Here is a 26120-nt window from a genome sequence, read left to right as displayed (position 1 = left end):
GTTTGAATATTTAACATTTTAAATTCCATATTTTGCTGTACTAATGGGTCAAGGAAGAAAACCCATATGATTTGCTCAATAGATGCAAAAAGAGTATTGGACAAAACTCAACACCAATTTCTTATAAAGTTAATCTCATATGTACCACAGATTCAGCAGTTCCACTTCTGGTTGCTATCCAAGAGAAATTAAAACACATGTTTTTGCAAAGACCAGTATGTAGATATTATAGCAACTTTATTCATAGTAATAAAAAGTAGAAACCACGCAACTGTCCATTAATAGGAAAATAGATAAATTGAAGTATATCCATATAATTGAAAACTACTCAGCAACAATAAAAATGACCTGTAACAGCATGGACGGACTTGGACAGTATTATGCTAAGTGAAACATCAGAGAAAGACAAATAGTGTATCACTTATATGTGGAATCCAAAAGGTATAACAAACTAGTGAACATAACAAAAAAGAAACAGCCTCACAGATATAGAGAACTAGTGGCTACCAGTGGGAAGGGGTAAGGGGGAGGGGCAAGACATAGGTAGGAGATTAAGAGGTATAAAATACTGTGTATAAAAGAAATAAGCTAAAAGGACATATTATGCAACACAGGGAACATAGCCAATATTTTATAATAATTATAAATGGAGTATAACCTTTAAAATTAGGAATCACTATTGTACACTTGTAACTTACATGATATTATACATCAGCTATACCTCAAAAAGAATTGACCTGTGATACATGCAATTGCATAGATGTATCTCAACACTCTTATGCTGAGTGAAAGAGGCATGACATAAAAGATTTCATTCATATGAAACTATAAAAAGACAGACCTATCGACAGGAAGCAGATCAGTCAGGGATGGAAGACTGAGAAAGGGAACAGGAACATTTTAGGATGATGTAAATGTTTTTTATATTGATCATGACACAGACTATACAGGTATATAAATATGTCACCAAATGTATAGATAAAGAGATGTGCTTTAATAGGTAAATTAAACCTTAATAAAATTGATTTTTTAAAGCAAATGCACATCTATGGGGGTTTTACTGGGAAGAAGAAACTGTCTTGGAGGATCTTAAAGTTGCTGGGCATGAGTTTGAGCTGGAATGTCCTGGCATCATGCATGAGGTCAGAGAATCCTGTCTGCTGGGGTTCTGGTGGCAGTTTGAATCCCAACAGTCATACTGGTGTCATTGGCGCGGGCAGTGCTGCTGCTGTTGCTGGTTCAGTGAAAATGTGAAAGTCTCAAAGGGTTGGGGGCTTTGATTTGCACTTTTGTACTTGAGTCATTCACAGTAGTTCCCAGAGAAGTAAGATCTGCCTGGTGACATGGAAAAAGGGATCAAATCCCCAGTCACTTTTCCAGGAAAGCTCCCCTCCACCGCCCCTGGTGCCGATGCTGTGCCTGCAGTGAAGAGGGACGAAAGGGAAAGCATCCAGAGGTAAGGAGAACATAGCTTTGAGAGCTGAGAGTCCAGTCTGGTGGCCCAAAGCTAGCTAGACAGGACCACGCGTTTCCTAGGGAGGAAGAAAGAGTGAGAGCCCGGAGTTTGTGACGAGGAGAAAGAGCAGAAAGGCATGAGAAAGGATAGCATCTTTAATGTCCTTCCCAGGGGACCCAAATGCCCTGAAGAAAACAGACTCTGTGTCTCAACCCCTACCCTCTCAGAGTTTCCCTCCCAGAGCTGCCTGCCTGTGCCCTCTGCCAGCCCCGGGTACACACACCTCTTACCTGGATCACTCTACTCAGACACAGAACTGCTGTTTCACCTAACTGGGTTCTTTCCTATACTTGCCTGTTTCCAACGTTTGATGGCCACCTGTAGTCACCAGGGTTAGAACCAGGTTTTCCCCTTACCCCCCATTTTACTGAGAAGAAAAATGGAGCCCTGGGAGGTGACATCTAAGTGATGAAATGGAAAGCTTTAGATCCAGTCTGATTCAAGTTCAAGTTTCACTCTCCCACTTACTAGCTCTGTCCAAGTGGACACATCTCTTAAGGTCTTTGAGCCTTCTTTGCCTTAACTGTAAAAGAGGTACAATGACTCCTACACTCTGGGGTTGTCCCAAGGATTACACAAGACTGTGCAGACAGCACCTGCAGGGCATCTACCACATAGTCACCAAAAATGGTCTTTAGGATCAAACAGGGCTGTATCTTGTGGGAAAGGTGGCTGCTCTGGACATCTCTCTGCCTTCTCTGGCCTTTGCTTCTGAATAAATGGACTTCAGCGTTCATTCTGGTCTTTTAGGGCCCATTAGCATCTTTTCTCTTTCCTCCTGAGATCCAAGTAGAGGACTCTAGTACTCGATGGTAGTCTTCTGACCCAACCAGTAATGATACCTTTCTTGCCTACGTAGGCAGGATCTGCCCCCTTTTAGAAGAAGCAAAGGGCAGGATCTACAGCAGGGCAGTGGATGACCACAATTATGGCCACCTAAACCCATTCACATGGAGAAGGCAGTGGCACCCACTCCAGTACTCTTGCCTGGAAAATCCCATGGATGGAGGAGCCTAGTGGGCTGCAGTCCATGGGGTCACTAAGAGTCGGACACGACTGAGCGACTTCACTTTCACACTTCACTTTCATGCATTGGAGAAAGAAATGGCAACCCACTCCAGTGTTCTTGCCTGGAGAATCCCAGGGACAGGGGAGCCTGGTGGGCTGCCGTCTATGGGGTCGCACAGAGTCGGACACGACTGAAGCGACTTAGCAGCAGCAGCAGCAAACCCATTCACATAAGTCACAGGGCAGTGACTGCCACCATATCCCAATGCTGAGCTTTCTTCCCATCCCGGCACAGCAAGCAGGACAAACTGGGGACCAGGATTTATTTTTACAGGTCTCACCGTGCCTGGAAGAGAAACTGCAGGCAGGTACACTTGCAAGAAGCTTTCAAACTCCAGATTCAAGATGTCCCTGATCGAGGGCCCGTGTGTATCAGTAACTCACCCCTGGCAATCCCTTCCAACGCCTCCCCAACTCATTCCGCCAGGGGGCGCTCATGAGCCACAGCTACTCAACCCTGATGATTATTTACCTCATTGGTGTAAGCATTGCCTCATCGCGAGGCTTCTCTGAGAGCTCAGTTGGTAAAGAATACGTCCGCAATGCGGGATACCTAGGTTCGGTCCCTGGGTTGCGAAGAGCCCCTGGCGAAGGGAAAGGCTACCCACTCCAGTACTCTGACCTCGAGAAATCCATGGGCTATACAGTCTATGGAGTTGCAAAGGGTCGGACACGATGAGCGACTTTCCCTTTGCATCATCATGATGCCATGACTGTCGAGGAAGCACTTCAAAACTCAGGCCACCAGAGAGACACTCAGATCATCTGTCATAGTCAAGATCCCCAAGGTCATCTTTCACTAGGGTCCTTGGCTCACTTTTCACTTCTGCAATCACAACAAAACCAAAACTTCACAACTTTCTACCCAAGTACTTATTACTAAAGCCTAAATAATAACTATAATCTGATATGATACAGCTCTTCACATAATGTCAATAATGGCTAACACTTCTGAGCACTTCCATTGTCCCAGGAACCATGCTAAGTGCTTGAAATGCATGATTTCATTGATCCCCTCAACACTATACGAGATAGTAACCACTATCATTCCCGTTGCACAGATATGGAACGTGAGGCTCTTAGACTTTTAGTCTAATAGCAGACAGATTGAACCCAGGTCTGCTGTTCTAATTATTATTCCCACCACTACCTTGCATCGTGGATTATAAATCACAGGGGAACATTTTCTCCTAGCCCCTATGCTGTGGGCACAATATTTTGACATTTAAAACACACACTGTCCTTTAATGGGGCTAACCCGGTGGCTCAGTGGTAAAAATCCACCTGCCAATGCAGGAGACGAGAGTTCAATCCCTGGAGAAGGAAATGGCAAACCACTCCAGTATTCTTGTCTGGGAAATCCCATGGACAGAGGAGCCTGCCAGGCTACATACACTCCATGGGGTTTTAGCAACTAAACTAGGTGACTAAAACAACACAACTTAGCGACACGACTTAGCAACTAAAACCAACACAACAACTGTCCTTTAATACACAGACAATGTGATCCTACCCTTCAGGCCAAGAGGGTCTCAAGAAGCAGCTTAACCTGGTAGTAAGTTGCTGCCAAAGAGAAGAGGAGACTAGTCATTCAGTTAGAACATTTTGCCATTTTCCATCCATCTTTGGTGTCCTGATGTGTGACGGCAGTGATACTGGGTGCCAGGCGCTATGATGGGTTGGGTTTTGGTCGGATGGCATCACCTGGTCCCAGTGCCCTATGGGGTCCTACCAAGGATCTAGCAAGGCAGACAGGGGCTCTCAGAGCCTCTAGCCTCAGCTCTCTGACTGTGCTCTGATGCCCCAGTCCCCCACTCCTTGCTCCCATGTAAACCTTGGGAACCTCTGGGGTGCTGGTATGAGCATGTGGGGGAAAAAATCTTCCAGTTCTTTCCTGAGAAGAGGCCCATTGTGCAGGCTTCCAGCACCCTTCCATGAGGCTGGATTTGGCGGGAGCAGGAAGTACATAGTGGAGGAGCAGGATTTTATGACAGCAAGACAAATGATGTGCTCCCTTATTCAGAACCAAATATCCTGCTGATTGGTGTAGGATTAAGATGTAAGTGCTGAGAAAGTCCGAGGAAACAGAGCCCAGTGGGAGGGGCCAGAACAGTAGAAAATGTTTCGAGAACAGAGAGCCTTAAGCCAAGGGGCAGGATTTGGATAAGAAGGACATTCCTGGCAGAGAGCAAAGACTGTACTGAAGGACCAGATGGGGGAGAGGCTGAGGACCCCACAGGAGCCTGAGCAGGAGAGCAGAGTGGGCGTTGGAGGGGGTGGGCAGTCAGAAGGATGGTCAGGAACAGGGCTGCACCAGGAGCGAAGTGGTTTCCCAGGAATACCAAACTCACAAGGTGTGCTGGACAGAGAAGCAGTGGAGAGGTTTGGGAGCGGGAGTCCAGGAAGGAGGTCCGAATCTGTCACTCATTTCCAACATGTGGGGTTTTCACCTACATCAGGCAACTCTCTAGCAGCAGCTGGGTGTCAGCTCACATCTGACACTATTGACCCAGAGATGGCATCACATCCTGCAGGTTAAGGGTTCAGTCCCACAAGACCAAACCTCCCCCCCAAACTTCCCCACTTGTGGACACTCAGCCCAAGTCACCTGTGCTCCTGATTGACCGGCTATAGATGAGAACTTCTCATAACCCCGCCTTGGGTTTGATCCATTTGCCAGAGTGGCTCACAGAATTCAGAGGAACACTTTACTTACTCGACAACTGGTTTATTAATAAAAGGCGATACCTCAAGAATAAGCAGGTGGAAGAGATGCCTAGCGCAAGGAGGGGGAAGGGCTCAGAGCTCCATGTCCTCTGAGTGCACCACCAGGAGAATCTCCAACCCAGAAGCCTTCTGAACCCCATTCTTTGGGGGGTTTCTGGAGGCTTCCTTACACAGGCATGGTTGATTCCATCATTGGCCATTGGCAAGGGAGGCTGGAGTTGGGGGGTGAGGTGACTGAAAGTTCTAGCCCTCTAATCACTCAGGGTTGTCCACCAGTTCCCCACCCACAGAAGCTTTCCAAAAGTCACCTCATTAACATAACAAAAGATACCTTTATTGTTCTCATCAGGTAGGAAATTCCAAGGGTTTGGGGAGCTCTGTGGTCCTGACAGCTGGGATGAGGAAGAAGTCTAAGTACATAATACTTACTATAGATCTCAACATTACAGGAGGCAAGTGACATCATCTTGTCACGCAGTCACCAGGTCCTAAACAGGATCCGACACAACTTCCTCTCCTTGGGAACACACTACAGGTCACCTGCAGGCCAGGGGGTGGAGTTGACTTGTGGAATTTAAGAAAAAACTTAGCTATGAAATGCTATCCTCACCCTGAGACTTGCTTTGATAAGCCAGGCTGGAGGTTTGCTTCTAGGTTCACAGCAAGAGATGGAATCTGAGACTTGACCTTGCCATCTTCCCAGGCTTTAGGCTCTGTGTACCTACCCTCTTCCTAGACTAGTACCATCCCTCATGTCTGAGGGTGTCTTCGGGTGCATGTGTGCTAAGTCACATGAGTCGTGTCTGACTCTTTGTGACTCTGTGGACTGTAGCCTGCCAGGTTCCTCTATCCATGAGATTCTCCAGGCAAGAATACTGGAGTGTGTAGCCATTTCCTTCTTCAGAGGGTCTTCCTGACCCAGGGATAGAACCCGCATCTCTAACATCTCCTGCACTGGGAGGCCAGGTTCTTTACCACTAGCACAACCTAGGAAGCCCAAGGGTGCCTTCAGACCAAAGACAAATCGCCAGGACTGATTTTTCCTTCCAGTCCTATGGATGACACCAAATGCTTGGGAGGAAGCAACCTTCCCCCAGCCTCTGATGTTATCTCTCCTTTCTCTCAACAAGATTCTCTGGACATAGATTCCAACCCCACTCCACTTCTGCTGCCCCTGGGGTCTCCTTAGAATCTGTCCAAGTCTTGAGCAGCTCAGGACTTGGCCCTGGAGACAACTCTCAGAAACAAAGCCCACCCAGAGGGGAGTATCCTGTTTGTCACCTCCCGGGAAAGCCCCTTGGGACACGCTTCACCACCCAGGAATCCTCAGGCATCAGAGATACAGAAGCCCATTAACTGAGCTCTTTCCAACCCCGTTTTTCAGAAAGCTGCACCTCCCTTCCTGCCTCCAGCACCAAGGACTTCCTACATTACCTGTAACTTCCCAGCAGCTCCACCTTGACTGACAGGTATGGATCCTCGGCACTGTGACAATTATTTGTAAGGTGTTTGTTTACGTCTTTCCCTATGTGAATTGGCAACACCCCCAGCAAGGCTGAGAGCCCCAGCTTAGATCTTAGATAAAAGGAAGCAGAAGTACAGAGAGGTTAAGTTGATCCTCCAAGTTCACAGGGCTAGAAGGGACTCAAGAGCCCAAACTCCTGACTCTCATGCTCTGGTGCCGGACTGTCCAATAGGATAACCACTAGCCACTATGGGAGCTACTTATGTTAAATAAACGAAAATCAAGTAAAATTAAAAATCCACAAAAAATAGAGATGTAGAAAACAAACTTAGGGTTACCAGGGGGTAAGGGTGGGGTGAGATAAATTGGGAAATTGGAACTGACATATACAAACTACTATATATAATAGGTAACTAATAAGGATATTGCATGGCACAGGGAACTCTACTCAGTACTCTGTAAGAACCTATATGGGAAAAGAATCTGAACCATATATAAGCTTGTATGTACAACTCATTCACTTTACTGTACACCTGAAACTAACACCGCATTATAGATCAACTAGACTCCAATAAAAATCCACTTTCTTGGTCGTAGAATTGTCACACACTCCAAGTGCTCACCAGCCACGTGCCTGGTGGTTACCACATCAGAGAGTGTTAAGTTCTTCCATCCTCATGGCAAGTTCTGCCAGACAACCTGATGCTTCTCACGTATACATTTGGGTAAGAAGTCAGGCTTCTGTGGTGGCTCTGGCAGGTAAAGAATCTGCCTGTAATGCAGAAAACACAAGAGGCATGGATTCGATCCCTGGGTCAGGAAGGAGGAAATGGCAACCCACTCCAGGATCCTTGCCTGGAAAATCCCATGGACAGAGGAGCCTAGCGGGCTGCAGTCCATGTGGTGGCAAAGAGTCAGATAGGACTGAGTGAGTGAGCACATGCACACACAGGGGGCAAAGTCACTACCAGCCCACCACCCTCGCTACCCCATCTCTCCACTAAAATAGCCCCCAATGCCTCTTCAGGGCAGCATGACCCTGACTTGTCTTTCTCTTCTTGCTGCCAGCTTGGCCCAGTCTCCAGGAGGGTGGCAGGAACCCTCAGTACCCAGACACAAGGAAAGAAGGTGATTTGAGGGCTGAGCCTGCGTGACCAGCCCTCCTGCACGCGCAGTGGCAGTCCCACAGGAGAAGGGCCGTGAGTGAGTCCCCCGCCGTGGCCAGACCAAGGGGCAGACGCCCTCAGCCTCACTCTGGACGCATCTGACCTTTCTCGGGAATCGGCATGTCCTCCCGGCCCCCAAGTTGCATTATGGCTGTCTCCAGCCTCTACTAGCTTCTGGAGGTTTTAAGGCCAAAGAAATCCCCCCTTTTTTTTTTTTTTTTCATAAAGCCCTGGATTTCTCTTGGCTTCTCTACACTCAGAGCTTGCATCTGGAGAAGAAAACCAGCGTCCACGTGGTTTCTTTTTAGAAAGAAACTTGACTGAAGGAACGTGCCCAGCAGGCTGCCCACTGGCCCCAAGCGGCACCTGGACTGGGTCTCCTCTACTGTTCGAACCCCTCTCCCCAGGGACATCCTGGTCCTTCTCCTCATCTATCTCCTACTCGCAGCATCCAGCATGGAGAGGGGGGTCCAGCTTCCCCGGTCTCTGCCTCAGCAATCTCAGGTCCATTTCGCATCCTGTTCATTTCTGGTCCAAACACAGACTCCTAATACCAAATGCTCTTTCTAGCTATTGGGCCAGCTTAATTTGCTCTTTTGGGCACCTATCTCCACCCTCTGACTCCAGGGAGTGAGGAGAGGAGAGAGGCTCTGCATCCTGATGGCATGTCAGTTGATAAAGTGGAAGTCAGGATGCCGAAGTTCTTCCTAAACCAGCATGGAGAATGTATCCTGGGCCCCAGGCTGCAGGGACCAGCCGGTGGAGGCATCCCCATCACCATCTTCTCCCTTTCCAGTGGTAGCATCTCTAGCAGAGAAACTGTGTCTTTTTCTCGAGGCTTGCACCTCCTCATCAGACTCAGGCAGGAGGTTTTTCAAGGGACACATCCTCCTGAGGAAGAATCTCCCTGTGTGTATGACTGTAGCCCCTTTCTCACCAAGGAGGAGACTGGCACTTGCTTTGGCATTTGGACTTGCAAGTAGTAGGCACTAAGGACCCTCTTCCTATTGGACAGCACACAGAAAGCAAGCAAATCTTGTAGGAAGAACAGCAGGATGAGGACAGGTATCGCGCCGAAAGGTTGACTGGATGAAAAAGTATTTGCAAAACGTTTGTTGAAGAGCCACCATCAGTCCATATTCAGAGCTATGTTATTACTAGGAAAATAGCTCACAGAGACTGAGAAGACAATTTTCAAAGGAAACTTTGGAAAAACGGGCAGAACTTATGAAAAGGCAATTCTCACGCAGAGACACAGATGCACATGCAAGGGGGCTGAAATGTCTTAAATGGAATATGTTCCATTTCAATTTCACTAGCCTTAGATGCCTTGCTCCTTTTCAGTCTCTTAATCTAAGTGCTTTCTAAAGAGATCATTTAAATGTAGGCATTTAAATTAAAAAAAAAAATAGAAGACTGTGAGAAGACAGTTTTAACCCATTAGACTGGCAAAAATGAAAAAGAATGATCATTCCCAGTGTGGGCAGGTTGCTCTGTCAAAACCTGTGAAGAGTCTGGAATGTTTTTCCACATGCACGGTTTTTGTATTTCATATACGTGGGTATTGCTGAAGTATGGGCCCTTGGGTCAGGGAAAAGAGTTCTTTATTGATGCAACCAATTCAATATAGTAAAGTGCACTGTCAGTCCCTGACGCCTAGATCCACGGGTAATGCTAGGAGGGCTGGTAAAGATTCTCTTATGAGTGGCAGACAAAGGATGGGAACAAAAAAGATTTCTTCCATTTGTATACAGGGACAAGGCAGCCATCTCTCTCCTCTCCAGATTGGAAAGAGAAAAATCTTATGCCCCTTGGAGAAGGAATGGGAAGAATCCTGGATTCTCACGCTAACCTTCTGGAATATAAAAACATCTCTCCAAAGGCCAGCTAAGCCCGGTACCTGTCTCAGGCTTTTACAACCGAGAAATGGTTCCAAGGTTCCAGTTCTCATCCCTTCTGACACTTAAACACTAGAGAGATAGTGGTCCAGTATTCCTGACATTTAGGAAGCTGAACCTAGGGATCTAATCCAGGTCATAATCATTTGTCCCACTTGGGGAGAGAAGAGAAATTTTGTTGTCTTTTTGGATTAGAGGAATTAACAAATGGCTGCAGACCTGACGTGCTGCAGTCCATGGGGTCGCAGAGTCAGACACGACTGAGCGAAGAGCTGACTCAGTGGAAAAGACCCTGATGCTGGGGAAGATTGAGGGCAGGAGGAGAAGGGGACGACAGAGGATAAGATGGTTGGATGGCATCACCGACTCGATGGACACGGGTCTGGGTGAACTCCAGGAGTTGGTGATGGACAGGGAGGCCTGGCATGCTGCGATTCATGGGATCACAGAGTCGGACACGACTGAGCAACTGATCTGAACTGAACTGAGTGACTGAACTGAACTGAACTGCAGACCTAATTCTCAGAGTGTATGGAAAATAAAATGTGCCAATGGAAAGTGAAGGCAAACATTCTCAGTCTTCACACCAGGTACATTTCTCTGTCTCAGGAAAAATGCTAGGGCATTTAACAGGAGGACTGAGAAATACAGAGAAGTTTTCTTTTCCCCCTGTAAGACTGCAGAGAGAAAAGGACATTCATTTGGCCTTTGCTGATAGACACATGTATTACTATAGCTCTTTGGGGATGAAATCTAGCCAATCTGTTCTGACCCTACATCTTAATACTCCAGGAATCCCACTTTATAAAATGTAACAGAAATGAAATGCAACCTCAAAAGAATATACATGTAAGAATGCAAATTGCAGGATTGCTAGAAATGGCAACACACGGAAAACAATCAAAATGCCTGCCCAGAAGAAATGTATAAAAGCTGAAACAGTTATACCATGAAGTATGTTGTGGGAATTTTTTCATGTTTATTCTATATCTTCACTTACATGAAGATACCTACATGAAGTGTAAGTAGCTTAAGTAAATATTTACATAGGTGGGAAAGGCAGAACAGAAGAGATGTATAATACACCCATTTCGTAAAACAATGAAAAAGCTTCCACGTACATGTCATATAGGTACATAATTATATGGAGAAAAGATAGGGTAGAACAGACTTTTAATATTAGCTGCTTTGGGGAGAGCGAAGGTGGGAAAGAAAGGGGAAGGGAAGGCTTAAATGCAGCAAAAAAGAAAAATATGCCTAGCTCAATATCAGTAGAAAATTTAGGATATAAAATTCTCTCTGTGATATTACTCTAGGTTTATACAAATTTGAATCTACTCCTGGACAAGGACTAGACTGGGGTGTCGACAAATGAAAATATTCTATCTGGGGGATTCAGGATTTATTTATTCACTCAACAAATAGATTGAATGTCTAATCTGTACGAGGCACTGTTCTCATCCTTGGAAGAATGGCACTAGAGGGAATCCTTGAACTCACGGAGTTAACTCTCCCGTTGGGGAGACAGGCACTTCAGTCAAGAATAAATGTGGTAATAAGTGCTATGAAGAAAAATTAAACAGGAGAAGGACCAGGGTGATGGGGTTGCCATTCTAAACAGGGTGACCAGGAACAGCCTCTCTCTCTCACCTGAGCAGGGACCTAAAGAAAGTAGGAAAGCAGTCACGTGCGTTTTCCTCCCCAGGTCAAGCCTCGCAGGCTCTTAGCTTTACCTTACATGGTCATTTCTGAACCCTCTCTCCAGGGCCCTCCAGTAAAGCCCCAAACCAAATGCAGCCCTCTTCCACAAGGTTTGACTAGCAATGAGTGGAGGCGATGAGTGCGTACCTAGCTTTCTCCCCTGGGGACGTACGCCATGTTGTACATAGAATAAAATTCTTCTGGAGGCAGTATGATGTCAGTGAAAAGTACATAATCTGGAGGCAAGTATTCTAGATTCAGTGCTTCCTGGGGGCATTGCATGACCTTGAGCAAGTAATTTTTTTTTTTTTTCTCTCTGGGATCTTGAGCAAGTTATTAGCTGCATGGCCTTGAGCAAGTTATTTATTCCTGGGACCTTCTCAATAAAATGAGGGTTGGGGGGTTAATAATCCTATCTACTTCCATAGAAACCATTAATTTTAAAGACTTACTGGATGCCTGGTACATAAACAGAGCTAAAAAGACCTAGCTCTTATTGTTACTACTGCATAGCTCTTACAGTCACTACTGCTACTGCGAATATTTTAAGGGTTGACTCTTGCAGTGTGGACTCCCATTGAACTCGTAGAGTTGTGAGGGCCTGATTGAAACTTACAAATGGTCAGCCCTTTTTTCTTAAGACTTACCTCCTATTGTTAAGGGAGGAAGGGAGAAAGAGAAGACAGGGATGGGGTGCTGCTGCTCTGAATCAGGCAGCCCCAGCAGGCCTCTCTGAGGAGGCAATAATCAAGCTGAACAAAGTAGGCAGGCAAGATATTTTCATTGTCAAGGAAAGGAGTGTGCATGAAGGAATATGTACCCAACTCAAAGGTGCTCTGGAACTCTAAACAACTGAACCAAACCAATGCAACCTGAAACATTTTTTACACCTGGAATGCTTGTCATATCACGAATAAAAAAGTAATTTGTATTAGTGTTCTTTTTTAATCTTTTATCAAAAATATCAAGTAGAAATCATTTTTGTATGTTGTTGAAATACGTAGCCTCATCATGCATCGGTTCATGATTCACACATGGTTCGTATTTGTTTAATATGTCAGGTTTTTTAAACAGGACATCTCTGAAATTTTGGCATAACCCTATCACAGAAAAAAAAAAAAAGGATTCCCAGTTTATTATTTGGGTCACTCATACAAGTAAAGTTATGAAAAAATATTTTTGAGATTTTTTTTTTTAGAGGAATAACATGATTTGAAGAATTCCAAAAAGCTTCTTTCCCTCCCCCCTTTTGCCCTGAAATCCCTAAAGTAAATACTTACCAGGAATTTGGAAACATCACTTTCTAATGGGAGGGGAGGCCCACAAAAACATATGGGAAAAATTAATACATAAAACATTAGGCAATGTTAATTACCTACAAAAAGCAGGATAAGGGTCTAGAGCAGTGGTCCCCAACCTTTTTTTTTTTTTTTTTGGCACCAGGGACCAGTTTCATAGAAGACAATTTTTCCTTGGATGGGCGTAGGGGGAGGGGGGTGGTTTCAGGATGATTGAAGCACATTTAGTGTGCACTTTATTTATATTATTATTATTACATTGAGATATATAATGAAATAAATTATACAGGTCACCAAATTGCAGAATCAGTGGGAACCCTGAGCTTGTTTTCCTGAGCTCAAGCAGTAATGCGAAACAATGGGGAGCAGCTATAAATGTAAGTGAAGTTTTGCTCACTCACCCACCACTCACCTCCTGGTGAATTGCACAGCAAGTAATGGGTTGGGAACCCCTGATCTAGAGGGAGATGAGGGCTGCTGTTTTAAATAGGGTGGTCAGTGATGAGGAAAACCCAGATAAAGACAAAGCATGAGAAATCTGAGGAAGGCTTCCAGCAATCACAAAGGAGAGAACAGTGAGCCCAAAACCCTTGGGGGATGGGGGGCGGTCCTTGTGAGTTTCAACTCATGGTTTGTGAATTTTCACAAAAGGAGATGTGGAAAAGTTCTTCCCAGGCACCTGGAACTCCTGTGTGGAGGGAGGGAAACTGAACCAGCCAGAAATGACAAGGAGCTGGGTGTGGCCCTAGGGCAGGAGCAAGGCAGATAGGAAGGGGAGGGGAGGTAGAACTGGGGCAGCTGAGGAATGCCTTGCATACCAGGCTTGGGAGTTTAGCTTACAGGAAACCAAGATGAGATCCTGGATCTGATCTGGTTAATTTCACAGAAGATACCTCAGGCAACCTGACTGATGGACTGAAGTCTTCCTCTCCAAAATCCCCACCAGGATTGTAGCCCGGACCACAGCAGCACATGCTCTTAACTTTCCTGCCTTTGCCTTCACACTTGAGAATCAGTTCTTCCTTCCTGGCACCCTTGATGGAAATCCTGGTTGCCCATCTCAGGATCCATTTCCTGTTCTGTTACATAGTGATGGAGCCCTTGGCTTTAGAAGAGCACAGAGCTACTTGGAATAAAAGCCTTATTTCCCAGCCTTGCTCACAGCTAGAGCAAAGTTCCAACAATGAAATATAAATAGAAGTGCTGTGGGAGCTTTCTGGAAATCTTAAGAGACCCCTGGAACATACATTCTCTCTCTTGCTTCCTCTTTCCCCTCTGACTTTGTTAGAATGGCGGTGGAATGATAGGAACCTGGGACCAATAAGATGGGAGAGAAACAAGAGCAAACTGGGTCCCCAATAACTGCATCCAGCTGCCATTCCAGCCTTGACCCCTGACCTCTGCACTTGGTTTAAATGATTGTCTTTCTGGGACTTCCATGGTGATCCAGTGGCTAAGACTCCATATCCCCAGTACGGGGGTTGGTGGGGGGGCGCCTGGGTTCAATTCCTGCTCAGGGAATTAGATCCCACTTGCTGCAACTAAGACCCAGCATAGCCAAATCAATTTTTTTTAATAATTTTTTTTTAATGATTGTCTTTTATATTTAGGTCATTTTGAGCTTTCTGTTCTTGAAGCCAAAGTCCTGGGCAAGAAAAGGACACTGCTTTCTGGGGTTTTGTTTTTATTTTGTAAATATCTTCCTGTGTTGCTGCTTTTGCGGAGGAGCGGTTCATTCCTGTGGACTCAAAGTTTAGAGGAGGACAGAGCCCTCCCGCCAGGCAGGGGTGCCAGGTGCGCCTGGCAATGCGTCCCAACCATAACCTCCCACATTCCCAGTGCAACTGGTTGTTTCTCTTTTACTGTATTTTATTGATTGCAAAATAGCTGCCTTATTTGCCTTTGGGAGAATTGCTTAAGCAGGATGGCTTGAGAATCACAGTTATCTTTTTATGCATTATTTCTGGAGTACCCATCATATGCCTGGCACTGGGATACTCATGTTCAGAACAAGGACCCCAAGGAGTCTGCTGTGTCCTGTGCAGATCAGATCAGTTGAGGAACAGTGTACTCCTCAAGATTTCACTGGGGGTAGAGGGAGGGTCACAGTGTGAATGGGATATTGACAAGCTCAAGCATACCCAGAGGGAACCAAAGATGGTGAATATCCGGGCCACACTCAAATCATGAAGTTCAAAATCTTAAGGCATCAACGTAAGGGGAATTCAGGGTGTGGCAGATGTCCTACTTAGGTTTAACCAGAATCCTTTGCCTCCATATTCTGGTAACCACTTCCCTTGCTTCATAGAGGACCTGCTTTTCCCCTATTCTTTGTGTTTCTAGGAAGGGGTTTCACCTGCACTACTCTGACCTCTAGCCACGGGGACAGACATGTGACCTGAACCAGACCAATCAAAGCCAAACCCTAGGGTTTTTATTTTTTCCCCCTTGGAAAGAAGTTAAAGTGTGTGTTTGCAGAGATGGTGGTACTCAGATCCTCAGCCACCTGGAAGAAGTTGAAATGGTGGAGCAAAACACAAATAGAAGACAAGCTGAGAAATGGCAAGATGGAGTGCCTGGGTCTAGTCAACCATAGGGATAGCTCTATCTTTGCCATCCTGCAGTTGGTTTATAGGAGGCAATAACTGTTTTTTTTTTGTTTTGTTTTTTTTTTTACCTTGTTTGAGCTGGGTTTTCTGTCACAACAGAATCTTAAATAATGCAGGCCATGATCTCATATGTTGAAGTCTACCCTGTGAAAGAGGGATTAGCTATCTTGGATCAAAAAGCCAAAACTGGACCCAAGTGCAAAAGTTTCATGGAGGCAGGATTGTGTTCAGTATAAAGGGTTTTTTTCTACCTGGAATGTTATTACTATAAGAATAAAATGATTGGCAAGTTGACTGGTCTGAAGGGAGGGAGCTGAAAGAGGTGACTTTGTATTTCCTCTACAGCTCAATGACTATGCTATTCTAAGGAGGAAAGAAGTTAGTCCTATAGTCTATATTATACAGAAAACACTTAATTACTTTGCCACTGGAGAAAATAGAGAAGACCGGGATTTGAAGGGGTAACTTGTAGTTCACTACTACATGCATGTATGCAACCATCCAGCTGTCCATCCACCCTTCTAACTTTCCATTCAGTAAACATCCATTCAAACATCCACAATCTTTTACTCTGTGTTGGACTTGTGCTAAGTGCTGTATCTACAAACACAGGAGGACTTGGAAACTCATTTGTAACCTGAAGGAATATGGAGGTCTTCAGAGGCAGGCAGATAGATAATCTAAGCAACACCACAAACACAGGTGTTGGAACAAAAGGGTATGACTCATTCCATGACACTATGAAGAAGGTGGTAGGGAGAGTGAGGATGGTGGGGAGGTTTAACAGGAGTCCAGAGTAGAGGTGATACCTGAGCTAGACAGGAAGGAGGTATTGGCCAGGCAAAAGGCAGATGTGCTAGAGGTAGGAAAACAGGTCAAAGAGCACCAAGGCATGGACCATCACTACCCTTTAGAGCAAGGCAAGTGGAAGAGATTGCTAAAACACAGGGTGAGACTGAGGTCAGAGGTTCAAGAGAGCCCCGTGTAACTGGATGAGGGACCAGGGTCCACCGCAGGATTGTGCTAACAGTACAATAATATTGGTTTTTCATCGGCTATATCTCATGTTTTAATGTCATGCTGAATTTCAAAGAGTTCAAAGCTCTGAAATCAAAGGATTTCATCTAAAGTCCAGGCTCTGTCACTCCCTGGCTATGAAATCTCAAGCAGTTCATTTAACTTCTCAGAGACTCGGTTTCCTTATCTGTAAAATGGGGATGATAATCCACTGTACAAGGTTGTTATGAGGATTTAATGAAATAAACTGTCTGCAAGCACCTTATAAATCTCACATAACCACACCAATGCACAGATTTGTTGTTGCTGCTTTATAAAGAACGTTTTTGTCATGGTATTATTATCAAATAAAATTTATGGCAATTTTTAATGTGTAGAAAGTATAATATGGAACTTGAAGATAATGGGGGTTATTTTGAGGTGAGAAGATGGACTAGAGGGAGAAGGCTGGGTCTTGCCGTTCAAGTAACCCAGGTAACAGGAGATCATTGGTTTACTGGAAAGGATAAGGCAAAGAAGGCTAAACCAGAAGATCAGTAGAAGCAAGCAGGCAGAGGCAGGAAGTAAACACCACAGGCCAAAGTCCAAACGAAGTACAAGGTCCAGGGGCCCATCAAGGAAGCAGAAAGAGGTGATAAGCAGAGATCCAGGTGGAAAACACTTGGATCCGAGCCACTGGAGTAGGTGGTACAAGAAGACTTTGATAACAGGTAATCAAGAGGCCTTTCTATAAAAACTCAGTTTTGTTCATTCGACAAACATATATTTCGTCCCAGTTACATTTCAGGGGTTCAGAATACAAAGTTAAATAAGGTAAGGAGCTTACAACCCAGTGAGGGAGATAGACATACGTAAGGTATATAATACATCTGACAAGAGAAACAACAGAGGAAAACATGGAGTATTCCTGGAACAACAGGAGGAGCAGCTAATGCAGGCCGAGGTGCATCAAGGGCAATTCTGGAGGAGGTGGTGACTGAGTGGAGCCATAAAGAATGAACTGGAGTGAGCCAGGGGAACCGCTCCCCCATTTGGAGCGGGAGGGCGTCCTGGCAGCACCAACAGCATAGCCACAGAAGAGAAACACAAAGCAGGAAATCTAAGCAGTTTAAGTCACTGCCACAAATGAAGGCCGAGAGTCAGGGAGGGGTGACAAGGTGATGGGAGGAGATGTGGCAATAGTTGGTAAGAAAGCTCCCTGGGCCAGCCTAGGAAGGCTGGGGTTTCTTCTTGAAGGCCACGGAGGCCATGGAAACCTTAAGCCAGTGAGTGATAGAAGAGAGAGAGCATTACTGAGAACCGACGCGCTTTGAATGAGGGACAAAGCAAGGGACCTGGGCACAGAGGGAGGTGGTAGACCAGAAAGACACAGAGAAACAAGGGCGCAAGATGCATTAGGAAAGGCTCTCCAGAGAAACACACTAAATATGTGTGTGTGTGTGTGTGTGTGTGTATACATATATAGTGTTAATATTAGTCTCTCAGTCACGTCCAACTCTTTGCAACCCCATGGACTGTAGCACACCAGGCTCCTCTGTCTGTGGAATGCTCCAGGCAAGAATACTCTAGTGGGTTGCCATTCCCTTCTCCAGGGAATATCCCCGACCCAGATTGAACTCAGATCTCCTGAATTGCAGACAGATTCTTTACTGTCTGAGCCACTAGGGAAGATTCTGTGTGTGTATATATATAGTGTATATAAATATATATGCAGTATATAAAATATATTAAGTAAATATATATTTAAATATATACTGACTCAATGGACATGAGTTTGAATGAACTCCAGGAGTTGGTGATGGACAGGGAGGCCTGGCGTGCTGCGATTCATAGGGTGGCAAAGAGTTGGACACGACTGAGCGACTGAACCGAACTGAGCTGAACTGAAGCATATATAGTTAAAAGCACACATACATACATATATTAGGACAGTTACATAAAGAACCGGTTCATACAACTGTGGAGACTAAGAAGCCCCAAGATCTGTAGTTGACAAGTTCAGGACCCAGGAGAGCCAATGGTATGGTTCTAATCTAAGTCTGAAGGCCTGGGAACCAGGAAAACCAGTGGTGTAAGTTTCAGTTTGAGTATGAGTCCAAAGGCAGGAGAAAACAGATGTCCCAGTTCAAAGAGTCAGGCAGAGACAGCAGATTCCCCCTTACTCCACATTTTTATTCCATTCAGGCCTTCAACAGATTAGATAATGCCCACCACTTTAGAAGGGCTATCTGCTTTATTAAGTCTACTAATTCAAATGTTAATCTCATCCAAAAACATCTTCATAGACATACCCAGGATAACGTTTAACCAAATAGGTTGGCACCCCGTGGTTCAGTCACGTGTGCTGTGTGCCCAGGTGTGCCCAGCTCTTTGCAGCCCTATGGACTGTGGCCCACCAGGCTCCTCTGTCCACGGAGTTTTCCAGGTAAGAATACTGGAATGGGGTGCCATTTCCTACTCAAGGAGATCTCCCCCACCCAGGGATCAAACCTGCTCCTTTTGTGTCTCCTGCAGTGGCAGGAGGATTCTTTACCACTAGCTCCACCTGGCATGTTGACACCTAAAATTAATCATCACAGAGACCTTACCAGAATCAAAGGCTCACAGTAAAGTAGCTCCAGGCACCTGATGGGCTTTGGTGCTGCACCCTTGAACTGATACTTGCAGCAAGACCAAATGGGAAGAGGACCACAGCCTGGAGGAGTGAGAGGGAGGTCAGAATGAGCAACGGTACTATTAGAAATTATGATTAAGGTATAAATCTGTACTTACTGGCAGAGACAAACGTCCACTTAATATTAAAAAAGTGTTAAAACGCAGTATTTCACATGTGTGAAATGGTTTCATTTAAAAATGTGTTGTGTGTATGAGCAAATGTACACACATCTACAGGAAAGTCTCGAAATAGAAATACAAGTATGTTAATTACAGATTTTTTTCTGGGTGTTGTAATTCTAGGTGATTTTTACTTTCTTCCTTACACCTTTCTAAATTGTCTCTTTTTATTTTCATAATAGGCATGGATTACCTTTGTAATCAGAAAAAATCAATAAAGCTAATTTCATTTTAAAGAAATAATGTTAAAACCAAATGAGGGTCCAAGTCACCCTATGCTTCCACCCTTGAATGGTTCCTCATTGATCCAGCTCCTTGACACAGCCCATGGAGTCTTCTGTGACATGCCTTGTACTGGGGGATATTGGCAACTGACCACTATTCTAACCAAATAACCTCCCCACCTCAAACTGTCCCCTCCAGCAACACTGAGAAGCAGCATATCCCTAGACATATACGGCCGTTTGGGGGTCTTTAGCTTCCTTTCTTTTCCTGCTAATTCTCCCCTCTTCATGACAAATGATTACTCTCCACAAAACTCAGTCCAGGCAGCTCTCCTCCCAGAAGCCATTTCTTGCTCTTTCCAGGCTGTGTTTAGTGCCGCTACTTCAGCTTTCCACTTATCCCAATATCACAGCACCTCCATACTGAATTGCGGTTGCCTGTGGGATACGTGTGTGCGTGTCTTTCTCCACTACTGGATGATATGTCTCTTCCCTTTGACTCTCTCCAGGATTCTGGTCCAGAGCCAGACGCGAAAACTTCTGGTTGACTAAATGGGTATGTTTTAGTGATGTGTAAGAGCTAGGGTCCAGACTGTATTTTATCATGGTGAGTAACAGTGGGCCAGTGAAAACCTAGAAAGGGAAGATGTTAATACCCTAACTCAGATAGTAGCCTCCTCTCCTCTCTTTATTCTCCTGCTTTGTCCCTGTTTTTCTTTCCTCTTCCCTCTAAGATCCCTATACCCGCCTTCTTCCTTTGCTTTCTGGAGAAGAGTTTCCCAAATTTTGGTGCACAAAAGAATTGCCTGGGGAGCCTGCTACATGCACATTCCCAGGCCCTGCCCATAGTTCTAATTTCTTAGGTCAGGGGCCCAAGAATCTGTATGTTAACAGGAACAGGGGGACCAGATGATTATGATACCAACTTGAAAAACACTATCCTAGAAAATGCAGGATTCTTCTTTTTTCCTTCTCTACTAACATTAGCTGAGGGAGCTATGAATGTGTTACCTACAACATTCTCCATTTCCCAGTCATGTTTCCTGATCCTCCAAGCTCAAATCATGTCATCCATTCAGACCTCACACGCATCCTGGGACAGAGAGTAGCTTTCTGTGTGGCTGACATATGTACTGTGACTAAGTAACATCCCCCTAAGCCTTCAATGCACCTGACTCACAAGTGTGATGACTGTGTCTTGTTATTTATACAACAACAATAATTACCACCATCATCATGGTCCCAGTAACTGCCATTTATTAAGTTCCTACTAAGTGTCAGGCCCTGTGCAAAATACCTTACTAGCTTTATCTCAATAGTCACAGCAACTCCATAAAACAGATATTGTTCACTATCCATACTCTACTGATAAGGAAGCTGAGATTAGGGAGGTTATGCCCAAGGTCACAAACTCGTAAGTAATGGAGTCATTTGAACACAAACTGATGCAACTACTAATCCCATGGTCTTCCCACTATGGGATTTATTTTGACTTATTCTCCTACCTGACTTATTCTCCTAACAAAAATTTCCTCGGATAACAACAACAACATTAATAGTATACTACATAACTCTTTACACCAAAATTAATTCCAGAAGGAGCACAGATTTTAAAGTAAAAAGATGAAACTTTAAAAGGATTATAAGAACATCTGGTGTCAGACAAAAATAGATAAAGCCCACAAAAGCCTTGTAGTTGCTGTTCAGTTGCTCAGTCATGCCTGACTCTTTGTGACCCCGTGGACTGCAGCATGCCAGCTTTCTCTGTCTTTCACTATCTCCTAGAGTTTGCTCAAACTCATGTCCACTGAGTCGATGATACCATCCAACCATCCTCTGTTGCCCCCTTCTCCTCCTGATCTCAATCTTTCCCAGAATCAGGGTCTTTTCCAAAGAGTCAGCTCTTTGCATCAGGTGCCCAAATATTGAGCTTCAGCTTCAGCATCAGTCCTTTCATTGAACATTCAGGATTGAGTTCCTTTAGGACTGACTGGTTTGATCTCCTTACTGCCCAAAGGACTCTCAAGATTTTTCTCCAGCACCACAGTTTAAAAGCGTGGAATCTAATCTCTATTTACAATGAAAAACTCTGTACTAGATTTAAAAAAGAAGCTATCTGAGGACTATGAAATGTAAAGTGAAGAGACAGAGAAAGGAAGTGAAAAACCGCACCAGCAACCTGTGCAGTGCTGAGCTCCCCAGGTTTGCCCTGAAGACAAGCCCCAGTCATGGAACTGTGTGCAGCAGTGCACGAAGCTGGAACTCCAATAGGAACTCTGATTCTCTGGCCAGGATAATTTGGGAAAGAGGCCTCTGCAGTCCCCAAAGTATGTGAGGAGTCCTTGTTTTCTCCTCTCTTTTCTCTTGCTTCTTTGCCCTGAGGATGGGTCCCAGTCATGGAGGGGTGCTATAGCCTGTAAGGATTCAGACAGATAAAACCCTAATTAAAACCCCATCTTTGTGAGCAGAGCATCAGGAAAGACTCCTCTATGATCTGGATCACAAAGAAGAATGCTGGGAAGGGAAGACCCAGAAAAAGGAATTTTCTAATTCTGTGTATAAACCTACACAAGGCTCAGACTTAACTCTGAGGTATGAATGCACTAGACAGATACAAAGCATCATGGGAAAGTCTTTGAGAATTGAATTATCATTTAAACCACCACTCGAGTCTCAAATTAACCCCAGAGTAGCACAAACATGGGACAGACCGCAAACGCCATAGCACCAGTTTGAAAACTAACACTGGAAAAGTCATCCGCAGAAGAGGGTACAGATCTTGCAATATGAACACAATAAGGTCTGCTGCTGCTAAGTCGCTTCAGTCGTGTCCGACTCTGTGCAACCCCATAGACGGCAGCCCACTAGGCTCCCCCGTCCCTGGGATTCTCCAGGCAAGAACATTGGAGAGGGTTGCCATTTCCTCCAATGCTTGAAAGTGAAAAGTGAAAGTGAAGTCACTCAGTCGTGTCCAACTCTTAGCGACCCCATGGACTGCAGCCTACCAGGCTCCCCCATCCATAGGATTTTCCAGGCAAGAGTACTGGAGTGGATTGCCATTGCCTTCTCCCAATAAGGTCTCAGTTCAGTTCAGTTCAGTCGCTCAGTCCTGTCCGACTCTTTGCGACCCCATGAATCGCAGCACGCCAGGCCTCCCTGTCCATCACCAACTCCCGGAGTTCACCCAGACTCACGTCCATTGAGTCAGTGATGCCATCCAGCCATCTCATCCTTTGTCGTCCCCTTCTTCTCCTGCCCCCAATTCCTCCCAGCATCAGAGTCTTTTCCAAGGAGTCAACTCTTCGCATGAGGTGGCCAAAGTACTGGAGTTTCAGCTTTAGCATCATTCCTTCCAAAGAACACCCAGGGCTGATCTTCAGAATGGACTGGTTGGATCTCCTTGCAGTCCAAGGGACTCTCAAGAGTCTTCTGCAACACCACAGTTCAAAAGCATCAATTCTTCGGCACTCAGCCTTCTTCACAGTCCAACTCTCACATCCATACATGACCACAGGAAAAACCATAGCCTTGACTAGACGGACCTTTGTTGGCAAAGTAATGTCTCTGCTTTTGAATATGCTATCTAGGTTGGTCATAACTTTCCTTCCAAGGAGTAAGCGTCTTTTAATTTCACAGCTGCAGTCACCATCTGCAGTGATTTTGGAGCCCAGAAAAATCAAGTCTGACACTGTTTCCACTGTTTCCCCATCTATTTCCCATGAGGTGATGGGACCAGATGCCATGAGCTTCGTTTTCTGAATGTTGAGCTTTAAGCCAACTTTTTCACTCTCCACTTTCACTTTCGTCAATAAGGTCTACTGAAATATAAATATCAACATTTGCCAGAGGATTTTAATAGCATACAGAGTCTCATGACATAATGTTTAGAATACAACCCCAAATTACCCAGCTAACACAAAAGAAGAAAATTTCAAGGGAAAAGACAAAAGATGCCAACTCCTAGATGACACAGATGTTGGAATGATCAAAGTTATTAAAGCAGTTTTCATAATGATGGTCCATAAGATAGAGGAGAATAGTCTTGAAATACATGAAAAGATAAACATTCTCAGTAGAAAAATAAAAACTATTTTAAAAAGGAAGTTTTAAAACTGAGAAGTATATAATCTGAAATAAAAGATTTACTAGATGGACTCAATAGCAGCATGGAGATGATAGAGATAAGAGTCAGTGAACTTGAAAACAGATGAATAGGAATTATCCAGTCTGAATACTAGAGGGACTAGAGACTGAAAAGCAATAAGCGTAGCCATAGAGATCTGTGGGACAATATCATGATGTTTACGTTCATGTCATTGGAGTCCCAGAAGAGTAGATATTGGTACATTAAAACATTTAAAGAAACAATGGCCAAAATTTCCCAAATCTGGTGAAAAACATCAGTTTACAGATCTAAGAAATTCAGTAAATGGCAACCAAGATAAAGTCAAAGAAAACCATGCCCAGACACATCATAATGAAACTACTAAATACCAAGAAAAAGTATTTAAAAACTTTGAAAGAGACTAAAGAAAAACAACACCGTGTTTTTAGAGGAAAGATAATTCATACGATTACTGATTTCTCATCATCAACTATGGAGTCTAGGAGACAGTTAAACATCTTTAAAGTGCTGAAAGAAAACGATGGCAACCCAGAAGTCTATATCCGGTGCAAATATTTTGTAGGAATGAAGGTAAAATAAAGGCAATTTCAAATAAAGGAAATCGAAGAGAACCTGTAACCAGTAGGCAGGTTTTAAAATAAATGCTAATGGAAATTTCTTTAGTGCAAAGGAAACTGATATCAGGAGGACATTTGGGAATTTAAGAATGAAAGAAAAACAAACAAAAATGGTAAAAATCTGGGTAAATGGATACTAATTTTCATCTCTTAAACTCCTTAAAATATTTAAAACTATTTAAAGCAGTAATTATAGAGTTGTATAGGGTTTTCAATGTACGTAGATTGCAGATACAATAAACAGGATACCTGTAACATAAAGGGATCCAGGCAAAGGAAACTATATGATTGCAGGGTTTCTGCAATTCATCTGAGTAGTGAAATAGTAACACTAAGTGGACTGTAAAAATTTAAGCATGTTTGCTATAATCCCTATCTATTTACTTAGATGCAAACAGATATAGCCACAAATCAGCTGATATGTTAAAATGGAATACTGAGTAAAGTGAAGTCAATCAATCATGTCTGACTCTTTGGGACCCCATGGACTATAGCCTACCAGGCCTCTCTGTCCATGGGATTTTCCAGGCAAGAGTACTGGAGTGGGTTGCCATATTAAGTATAATTAAATAATCTGAAAGGATGCAGAAAGCAGGGATAAAGGAACAAAAATACTAGAAGGAACAACGAAAATCAATATTAAATGGTAGGCCTATATCAATAATTAAATTAAATATAAATGGTCTGAATACACCAATTAAAAAACAGAGGTTGTCAGATTGGATTTTTTTTTTAAAGACCCGACTATGTACTGCCTACACAAAATCCACTTTAAATATAGAGACTGAGATAGATTAAAAGTAAAAGAGTGAGAAACCATATACCATGAAAACACCAATCAAAAGAAAGTTAATGAGGCTATATTAATATCAGACAAAATAGACATTACAAGGTGTGAAAAGGAACGTTACATAACAGTGAAACAGTCACTTGACCACTTCCCAAAGAAGATATCATAATCTTAAAAGTGTATGCACTTAAAACAGATCTTTAAATACATGAAGCAAAAAACTGTTAGGACAGAAGGGAGAAATATTAATAGATAAACCCACAGTCACACTTGGAGAGTTCAACATTTCCCACTCAGTAAGTGATGAAATGAGTACATAGAATACTTGTACAAATATAATAAACCTGAACAACACTCTCAGCCAACTTAATATAACTGACATTTATGGATCATGCTACCCAACAACAGCAGAATATACCTTCCTTTTCAGGTCCCATGAAACATTCACCAAGATGGATGATGTTCTGGGCCATACAATAAACCTTAACAAATTTTTAAATTTTGAAATCATACAGATTGTGAGTGGTACTCTGCTATTTTACCACCATACTAGTATTTGTATAGGAAAAATATGGAAATTTTTCTTATGACTTTCACGGCTGTGTGGGTTGGGGTCTTACATGGGCTGTTCACTTCGTGCTACATATTTAAATTTTTTGCAAGGCCCATGTACTATACAATACAGTAATCAGGAAATAGTACCAGGTTTTTCTGTTCTCACAGGTTAACATGCTTTCTTCTGCAGTAACCCAGATCCCTCAGGTATCCCTGGGGCTGATACTTACAACATGAACTTTGGAACTCATGTGACTCCAATCCTGGCAATTCACAAGGCCTTTTGTCAATTCACAAGCTCCCTCTATCACCACCTCTCCTGGCTCTTGCCTTACTTCCTGCAGTGTGGCCATTAGTATCTCCACATCAAGGAGCCAACAAATCATAATTCTTGTGTTAGACCTGGCATCTTTTTTCCACTAACTGACTTCTCCATCACTACTTTCGAGGGGTAGAGACAGAATCTTTGCTATTTTAATTTTCCTCTAATTTGATTATAGAGAAACTG

At 44.0% G+C, this 26120-nt stretch overlaps 1 long non-coding RNA gene across 1 annotated transcript; it reads left to right on the top strand.

The window, feature by feature from the left end:
* Positions 1-985: 985 nt before the first annotated feature.
* Positions 986-12475, top strand: LOC132346005 (uncharacterized). Its single transcript, XR_009495679.1, has 3 exons — positions 986-1456; positions 6696-6780; positions 7845-12475. It is a non-coding gene; the product is annotated as an uncharacterized lncRNA (long non-coding RNA).
* The last annotated feature ends 13645 nt before the right edge of the window (positions 12476-26120 follow it).

The sequence above is a fragment of the Bos taurus genome, chromosome 8, assembly GCF_002263795.3.
Source record: "Bos taurus isolate L1 Dominette 01449 registration number 42190680 breed Hereford chromosome 8, ARS-UCD2.0, whole genome shotgun sequence".
NCBI classification, from domain to species: domain Eukaryota; kingdom Metazoa; phylum Chordata; class Mammalia; order Artiodactyla; family Bovidae; genus Bos; species Bos taurus.
This window is presented reverse-complemented; position numbering and strand designations above follow the sequence as displayed.